This window comes from Condylura cristata, unplaced genomic scaffold (genome assembly GCF_000260355.1).
Source record: "Condylura cristata isolate star-nosed mole 26May11 unplaced genomic scaffold, ConCri1.0 scaffold00026, whole genome shotgun sequence".
NCBI lineage: Eukaryota > Metazoa > Chordata > Mammalia > Eulipotyphla > Talpidae > Condylura > Condylura cristata.
In genome coordinates this window covers 21,778,667-21,788,164 of record NW_004567127.1, presented here as the reverse complement: position 1 = coordinate 21,788,164, position 9,498 = coordinate 21,778,667, and the positions used below count along the sequence as shown (strand labels likewise).

Genomic DNA, 9,498 nt, shown 5'->3' with positions numbered 1-9,498 from the left:
CCGCCTCGCTCCGGCACCCCCGCGCGCGCTCCCTGGCCTCGCCTCCCTCCGCCCCCTCGGGAGGGCGGGGAAACCCGGCGGCGGCCCCGCGGATTCCTCCGGAGGTGGGCGTCTGGCGTCTGGCCTCGCTGGCCCGGCGCCCAGAAGGTGAGCCCTTTAACTTCCCCGCCGACGCCGCCCCTCGCCTCCTTCCCGCGCCGGGTGGGCTGGGCGGGGACGGGAGGGCCGCGCCCCGCCCCCCGCGCCAGGGGGAGGGAGCCCGGAGCCCGCAGGTGCACCCAGCCCGCCGCGGGCCGTCTCCGGGTTGGGTACCGGTATAATCCGCTTCTAGCTTGTTTGGAAGCGTGGGCACTTGGGAGCAGCACTTCTGCTCAGGGGTTTGGAAAAGAGAAGGATTGAAGGTGTTTGCCTAGGAACCATCACCTCCACCTCCCGGAGGGCTGATAGGGGCCTTCTTCGTCCGGTGCCCCTTTATTTGGGGTATCCCTGACGGCTAAAAGAAATGCGTTTTTTCGGTTTCTTTAAAAGCCACCCGCAGTGAAGAAGAGCTGCCACAGGTCGAGGGGTGGAGAGGTAGGTCCCTGCTGGGGAGGAGAAGTGGGATCTGCGGTTTCTCAGCGGACACGCATTTGGGGGTTTCGGGGAGGCAGGTGGGAGGTAGGGTTTTGGAAAAGAAGAGGTGTAAAGGTGAGAGGGAGGGAGCCCTGGGAGGTAGGCAGTGAGGTGGGGAAGTGATTGTGAGCCCCAACTTGAGCCACTCAGATTCATACATGGCTCTTTGTGTTTTGCACATTTCCTCCCCTTTGACTTTGAAAAATATTTCTTGTTGAGCAAAGAAAGCTATGAGGACATATTTTGAAAGAGAGTCAGGAGTAAAGAGACAGCTGACTTCTGGAAACTTTCCCTGGCAGCCATAATAAAATTCCCTGCCAGCTGCACTTATTGAGCACCTATTATGTGTTATGGCTGGCAGGTGGAAGAGTCTGGACAGGTAGGGAATTCCCACCTGTAGTAATGGTGAGGGCTGTTTACCTCATAAACAACCAGGGGACACTTGCAAATGCCAAGAATGACAGTGATTCAGACCTTCTCCGCCAGAGCTTCAGGGCCTTTGTTTCTTACAGACCTATGGGAAGAATCCTGCATGGTCACCATAAATGGGGTCTGGGATCTTCTGCAGCAGTTAGCTTTAGTCTCCATGAATGCTCACCAAACACCTGTGGACTAGGGCAGGGTTAGCCTTGCCTGGCTGTCTTTGACATCAGCTGAACAAAAGCTGGTTAAAATACAAGAGAAAAGATTGGAAACATCCTGAGATTAAAATTAGATAGTTCAAATAAAGTTCTGGTGTCGCTAATTTGGAGGTCTCTGTAGGTTATTTAGGAAGCTTCTCATAAAACAATCATCCATGGCGCTGGGGGAAGAAATTCCAAAATCTTGAATTAATGTGGTTTATTAATACATGAGAAGCTTTTAATCTTACATTTGTCTCACATTTTATTGAGGGTGTGTACTATGTTGATTAAAACTGAACAGGTTAGAAGGTTGGAGAGTAAACTGTCCTTAGGTGACCCTGTCTCCCAGTATTCTACTGCCGAGTTGAGCAGTGCATGATGCAACAGTTCAAGCATTGAGCCATATTTGTATCTTTTCCTCTCTGCTATGTATTTTGGAGATTTAAAAAACTTGGTCAAAACTTGGCCTTTTCCCCTTAATTGTTATAGTGTGTAGAGCTTTTTGGACTAGTTTTAGAAAAAAATTGATGTTTTAATCCTGTTCAAATAAATTTTGGTAGTTACATTTTGGAAACAAGACTTGGTTCAACTTCAGTCCTCCCAAAAAAATTGGCACTGGTCATGAAGATGTTAAAGTTTTGTCAGAGTCGTGGCAGGATCACTTGTGTTCTTGGAGTGACATGTTAATAAGGGAGTTCAGGTGTTTATCATTGGAGCTGCTGTTTGACATTCTAAGAAACCTGGTCAGTCTTCATTGAACACTAGCATTAAGTAAACAGGAAAACTAGAGTTTTCCTAGGTGCTGAAACACCTTAGCAAGGAGGAAAGAGGATTCTTGTGCCAAGTGAGGGCAGGTAGGAGAAGTATGTAAGAGAGCACCACCAGAAGCAAGAGATTGCTTGTCTAAGAGGTCAGAGTGTACTGAGAGGGAAAGGGGGTTTGACATCAGGTGGAAGTGGTGTGTGTGTTAGGGAGGAGGAAGGACAGGTGTTGGCGAGCTTTGAGATGCGTCCATAGGTCAAAGATAGTAAATACATTTGTCTGGCAGAGGAAAGAATATGACTGTCGAAGGAAAGTAGAGGGGATCTAGTTAGTGGGAAACTTGCCCTACAAACCATGGTGTTAATCATTTACTTGAAGAAGCATGGTCTTCCACAGCGGATAATATTACCTCTCATCAGGCATTTGGCAACCTCTGATGACACTTTGTGGGGGAAGGGGCCAGGGTCTGCTGACTTCTCTTGTGGGAGAGACCAGGGGTCTTGTTGAACATGGTGCGGGGCACATGACCACAGGCATGAGCCTGTGTTGTTCGGGCCGAGAGTGAGAAGCCCTGCTCCTCTACCTGTGGTAGAGGCCACTGAGACGTGAAGCTGCGTCTGAGAATGGGCCTTGGGGCAGGTGGCTTGACAGGAGAGGCAGAATGTTGATGGGAAAGAAGAGTCTGTGCTCAGGCCTGAAGTGACTCGGATCTGGGCAAACGCTGCTTACAAAGGGACATTTTTGAGAGGTCGTGGCAGATGAGCTAGCAAAGGCAGTGTAATATTGGGGGGGCCTTAGAGTCAGAAATGAAAATTTAAGGAAACCCTTGTCTCGCTTTTTTACTTGGAATAAATTCTTGCACTTCGCTCGACACCTCTGTTTAAAGAACACTGCCAGGAACAGAGAACTCTGACCTTAGGAAGACATGCCAGTATGTCTTTGGACTGAATGTACAGTTATTTGGGGGGTACTGAAGAGCGCCTACTTCTCCTTGAAGCTTTTTTTTTTTTTTAATTTCAGGCCAGGGGTACAGGCCAGAGGTGGTGGTGGTGGTGGTAAGAGGATCTACCAGAGACAGAGTGGGGAGCAGAACAGGCAGATCTACTGAAATCCACTGCTGAGGGGAGCAGCGGGCAGGTCAGGAGAGGTCTGCCGCGCCATGTGGGCCGGGGATCGAACTCGTGCTGCAGTGGCTTCGGAGAGCTTTACAGTGTAGTGCTTTATCTCTTGTGCCACCAGGGAGGGCCCCTTCTTGAAACTTTGTGCCATTGTCTCCAGCCTTCTGTGAGGTCCCCCACAGGGCAGTGCTGTGAATGCCCAGAGAGTATGTTGCCCTTCTCTCTCCAATTAACTTTTTTCAATGCAAAACAGTCCTCATTCTTCTCGCAGTCCTGGGTGGAACATGGTTTCCAGTTGTCTTCTTGGCCAGCATCTGCCGGTGGATATGGTAATTGAGATGTGATCTGATCGACCAAGAGCACAGTAAGACAGCTGTTTTCTCAGACTTAGGAAACTGCAGTTTAAGTGTACAACTGCTTTTTTTTTTTTTTTTAAAGTAGTGCCCAGTGCATTATAGGTTCTGGGTAGTTAAAACTCTTTATCTTGGATACTGGTTTTCTTTGGCACTGATTTTTTTTGTGAAGTTGTGTAGAAGTAAGTTTCTTATTTGGTCATCTTCGTTCCTGTTCAGTGATACCCTGTTCATTTGGGGTCTTTCAGGCCGTTAGCGATTTTACAGTCTCCATACTGCCTTCTTACCCCATGAAAGAGGAGAAGTGGGTGACTTTGCCAGAGCCTTGGGGTCACTTACCGACACGGCCTGAAGCTCAGTATTTTGGCACTGCTGGTCCTATTTGAGAGGTGGGCTGCTGAGTGATCCGGGGGGAAGCAGGAGGGCCCAAAGTATTAATTATCCCTTAGTTTGGGGGGTACTGTGTTCACGATCAAGCCACATCTTATTTAGCTCTTGGTGAGATGCCCTTTTGAAATTAAATGTGAGTCTGTTGCAAGCTCCTGAAATCTGTACTCTATCCTCTGGGGTCTTTGTAATTCTGTTTAGACATCTGGAAGCGAATTTCTAATGTTCTGTGCAAATCCGAAGCTTGCCAGATCAGAGTTGCTTTTGAAATTTGTGAAAAGGTCAACAGGTTAACGGGTGCTGGTAAAAACCACGTGTGATCTTGGTTCCCACTCAGGCTAAGCTTTGTTGTTTTTTTTTTTTTTCTTCTGGCTAGTATGCTCAAAATATTTAATTAGTGACAGTTTTACATTTGGAAGGAGAGAGGATTGGGACTTAGAAACTAGCCGTTTTCCCAGAACTGGGTTTTAACTTGTCATTGGTGAAATTTCATACTTATCAGATTTCATGGGTCTTTACTGAGAAGACATTAGGAAATTGCCATTCTCAGATGTCTTTTTGAAGCAGCAGGTCAGAAATCCTAGCTAACATAGTGCCAGGTTCTCCAAGTATTCTAGATCTATCCCATAACTGGATTTAAATAAATCCCTTGGTTTGGATGGTAGCCTTGCAGCAGTGGAAGAGTGTAGGGGAAAATTGCAGCTCTCAGCGCCAACATGTACAGTGTCTTTGTTAGGAGGGTCCACTGTGCCCTGGTCTCTTGCTGGTGTTGAATGTCCTGATGCCACAGGCAACTTACTCTCGCTTCTTGGCCATCCATAAGGGATGCCCATCTGTTTCCTGGGGAGATGAGGGACATGCCTTGGAGAAGGAGGCATGCAAATGTACAACATCTTGAAGGAGGAAGTAATTTAAAATTCTTAGATTTGGTACTTTGAAAAGCAATGTCAAAAGTGAAATCTCCTTGGAATGAAACATACACTGTGTTACTTGATAGATTTTTCCAGACGGAGAATCAACACTTGAATTTTATAGATGAGAAATCAAGGCACAGGAAGGTTGTTATGTGATTAGCTGCAATGTCACTTGTGAGGGAGCAGACATTAGAATCCATCTGCATTCAAGACCACAAGGATGGATGGAGCCTCCTCTGCTTGGAAACAGTGGGGTCCCTCAGGTCTTATTTATATAATTGATCCAAGAGAAGGTGCACACAGTGGAATTTCTAGGGTTACAGATGGCAGTAAGCTCTTCTGAATTATGAACTAGCTAGCCAATGGGGAGTTACTCCCAAGAAACCGTACTAGGATATGTTAGTCAGCAGAAGACTTGCAGATGAATTTCATGTGGGCAAATATGAGGTCATGATGCCATAGGATGGTGATGTGGTAGAAAACCCAGGAAAGGGCTTTGAAAAGCTTTCTCAGTGTTGTCTCAACTTGCTGTTGCAGATTAAGAAGGACAGGAAATACTAAACCTCATTAAAAAGATTTTGGAAACAAAACAAGACACAAGTCTTAAGTGAGTTTCACTGTGCTTTGTTCAAAGCGTGGGCACCAGAGCTTAGGAAACAGAAACAGGCTTGAGCTGGAATGAGTGGTGAGATGATACCTAGGGAAGTGTGGGCATGGTTGCTACAATGGAGGCCCCTGAAGACAGCGTCCTAGCCTGTTTTTCTGATTAAAAAAAAAAAAAAAAAAAAGTCTCTAGTATCTGAAAAGAAGACCACAGGAAGGTGTTCTAAAACCTATGAACCCACAAGGATAGAGACAGGAAATCTAGATTGTTCACTGAACCCTGGCAATCCCAAGTGGCTTGCCTCCTGGTGTCCACGCACCATTGCTCTCATTGTGGTGGAGGCAGGCATGTCTGTCTGCTACCACTGACTTTCTAGAACCCTTTGTCACCTGAAGTTGAGAGTTTTCACCTTACAGCTTGAGAAGACATAAACCCAGGATGAATGCAAAAATAGATGAGACCAGATTTTCTTAACATTGGCAGCATCCAAGTCTGTCTGGGGGATATTTTCAAGTCACATGAGCCCAGACCTCATACCTATTCAGTCAGAATCTCTGGGAGTGGAGTTCGGTTTTGAAGAGTTCTTCCTACCTCCAATTCTGCTGTACAGCCAACATAGAGAATCGCTCTGTCACACATTTGTGCATGGAGGTGGCACACCCACAGCACACACCTTCGAAGAGGTTCTGAAATTTGTGTGACTGACAGTCCTACAATAAGTTGAGACAAGCAAGGGGCTTTGAGACCACACCAATGTCCTTGGAAGGTGATAACCCCGAGAGCAGATGGTCCACCGTGGGACTCTGGTGCCCTGGGAGGTTATGTCCAGAGTGGGTCCACATGGCAGTGGCATCATCTCTGGGAAAATGAGATTTTTGGTTTTAATTTGAGTGCTAAGGTTGTTCCATTGAAAGGGACTTCAAAAAACATATGGGGGGCCCGCGCTGTGGCACAGCAGGTTAGGACGCAGCACTGCAAGTGAGCCACAGCCATTTCAGTGAGAGTTCAATCCCCCACATGGCATGGCAGAGCTCTTCTGTCTCACCCACTGCTCCTCTTAGTGTACTTCGTCGATTTGCCTGTTCTGCTCCCCACTCTGTCTCTGGTGAATTCTCTTATAGCCCCTGCACCTCTGGCTTGTACCCCAGTTCTGTATACATATAAAAAAAAAAAAAGACATCTGGGTTGTCTTCCTACTTAGAGGGTTTAATTTTTTTTGCCTTTTATGAAAACATGGTGATTGCTTTTTGGTAACATTTCTTAGTCACCTAAAACCTGGCAATTTTATGACAGTCTTCCTTTTACAGTTGTATAATCAGTGAAATCAAGTCTGGGAACTACTATGAGGAGTTCAGGATGTCTCTGTCCTTCTCTTGTCATGTGCTCTTGGGAAACCCTCGCAGATATCCATGTTTAATTTCATTAGGAACATTTCTTTCTTTTTTAAAAGATTTATCTATTACAGAACTGGGGTACAGGCCAGAGGCGCAGGTGTGGTGAGAGGATTCACCAGAGATAGAGTGGGGAGCAGAACAGGCAGATCAACGAAGTACACTGCTGAGGGGAGCAGGTGGTTCAGGAGAGGTCTGCTTGCCTTGTGGATCTCCGGGGTGGGGATTGAACTCATGCTGAAGTGTCTTTAGCTTCTTAGTACTGTGCTTTAACCTGCTGCACCACCAGGGAGGGCCCAGCAACATTTCTTTACAACCTCCTTACTTTGTCTCTGCTGGCTGGTCATTGCCAGAAAAGGCTTCACAGCCCCAGTGACCCTTAAATCCCATTGCTGAATCTTAGCAAAACATATCGCCAGTGCTTCAGTGAATTCTACAAAGCAGGGAGAAAAAAGAAAATGCGGGGTACCCCTTCATCAGAAGAATGTTGATCACAGGAAAGCTGTCTTTCCAGATTGCAATCCAGTACAGATTCAGCATACTCATCACACAAAGTAGGAAATGCCAGCAGTCAAAATTCTCTGCCCTGATTGTTCCCAAACCAGTACTGAGAAATGCCCAAAAACAAAAATCTTTGGAAGGTAGCCCCATGATGCTGTGATGCCCCCCGCCCCGCTGAATAAGCCTTAAAATCCATTTATTTGCAGATATAACTAGATGTTCTAGATTTTTTTTTTTAAAGTAGGCTGGTTGCAAACTACAATTTATGGCATATACATTAGTAATAGCTAGTACTTTTTGGCATTTATTGATTGTCTGAACTCAGGCTCATGCATTCCCTCCTCATCTTCAGAACAAGCCTGGGCACAAGGTGGGCTTATTCCCTCCTTACAGATGAGGGAACTGGGCTTGAGAGTTTAGTGATCTCCACAAAAAAAGTCACATGGAAGTGTGGAGGTAGAATTTGAAACTGGCTTTGCTTATTTCAAAGCCTTTATCAACTGCACTCTTCTCATTTCTCTGCTTAGACTTCTTTATATTCATCTTATAATACCTAATAATTTCTCTCTTAGGAAAACACTGGCATTCCACTCTGAGGTGCAGAGGAACCTCACAGTGTGTCTAATTTGCGTTCCTCATGGATCAGATGAGAAATGCAGGGACGCGTCTGTGAGAAGCAGTGCTGAGTGGCCTCACTTCTGCAGGCTTGGGGCTACTGTCCTCATCAATGCACACTGTTTTGACAAGTAGTGATTTGTTGGTAATGCCACTTGAGTGAAGCTTATCCTAGAATTGAGAAGGTATTGAAAATCACTCAGTTGTTTTGGGTGCTTTCTCTAGCCCTGTTTGCTCTCATTACCCATATGTTGGTGGTAGTGGGATGCCAGTTGCAGCTGTATATGTTAAGCATCTCCTCCGGTTAGAATCTGGCCCCATCACAGCTATTGTGTATAATAATGTCACCTGGAGCTGTAACTAATTTGCAATCCATCAATTACATGTCATTAATATATTATGTAAAGATGTTGCTAAGGTGTGCTGAATAAATGCTGTAACATAAACATGTTAACATCCAGTAATAATAAGCAGCAGTTAGATACATAATCATTAGCCATGTTTTCTGTTTATTTTTTTAAATGAACATGCTATTGGCTTTTTTTTTTTTTATTTGTTTGTAGAAAGAACTGGGATATAGGCCATAGGTGTGATAGGTGAGACGATTCATCAGAGACAGAGTGGGGAGCAGAATTTAATGCTGATTTATTGGAGTACACTGCTGAAGCAGCGGGTGAGACAGGAGAGATCTTCTGTGCCATGTGGGTCAGCTTCCTGGCTGGGATTGAACTCAGGCTGTAGAGATGATATATCATACTGAGACTTAACCCCTAGGCCACAAGGGAGCTTCCTCCCCTCCCCCATGTTTTCTAAATAAACAATAAATTAAATCCACATACCTTTATCATGCGTTTATAATGTTTATAATCTGTTTTATTAATAATACATGCATTATGCTCAAGTATAATCATTTCAGCAGAGTGAATTCATTCTGTTTGTACATTAACTTCTATTTTTCATGTGAACAATAATACAAAATACAGATTAGGAAGTGATCCTCAGTGTTACACAGTGTTACACAGTGCACATAAATATACCCCCTCCTTCTAATAAGAGAGGGCAGGAGAGAAAGGGAAAATAAAAAGATAGACATTCTGTTTAACTTAGTTCTTTTCAAATATTTTTCTATTATGGAACTTTTTCTTCTTCACTTAGTTCTTTGTACCTGGAAAATTCTCTACCAAGCAAAACTTTATAATTCCATCTGTAATTTGCACGCTAGCCAGAGGGATGGAGGGAGAGTTGGATGCTAGCGATAGCCCCAGGGTCCAGGCAAATGCCAAACCCTGCTGGAAGCTGCCCTCACATAGGCTGGTTTGTGGCAGCTGGTACTCGGCCTCAGGGCAGGCTAATCAGGAGGGAAGGGGTGGACCTGGGCAGAGCGGAAAATACAGGTCCTGTGTAAAGGGGTCTGTTCAGCTGATCTCAGCAGCCACTCACTGCCATATGGGAATGTGGGCCAGTCTTGCCAGACCTTCTGATTTATCACCCTAAGCCAGAAATCTGGATTATTATGTAAAAAAGAAAAACCTTCTGATTGAAAAGATTGGCTGACTTATCATTTTAAATAAGAACTTCCTGCAGCCCAAACAAAATAGCTTTGTGGGCTGGATTCAGC

The 9,498-nt window shown here is 45.3% G+C and overlaps 1 protein-coding gene across 1 annotated transcript in view; it reads left to right on the top strand.

Annotated features, from left to right (window-relative positions):
* Positions 1 to 316: 316 nt before the first annotated feature.
* Positions 317 to 9,498, top strand: part of LRRC8D (leucine rich repeat containing 8 family, member D) — a 111,964-nt gene continuing 102,782 nt past the window's right edge. The window contains exon 1 of the mRNA XM_004689792.2: positions 317 to 573. The gene's annotated coding sequence lies outside the window, so the exon portion shown is untranslated. The remainder of the gene's footprint in view (positions 574 to 9,498) is intronic.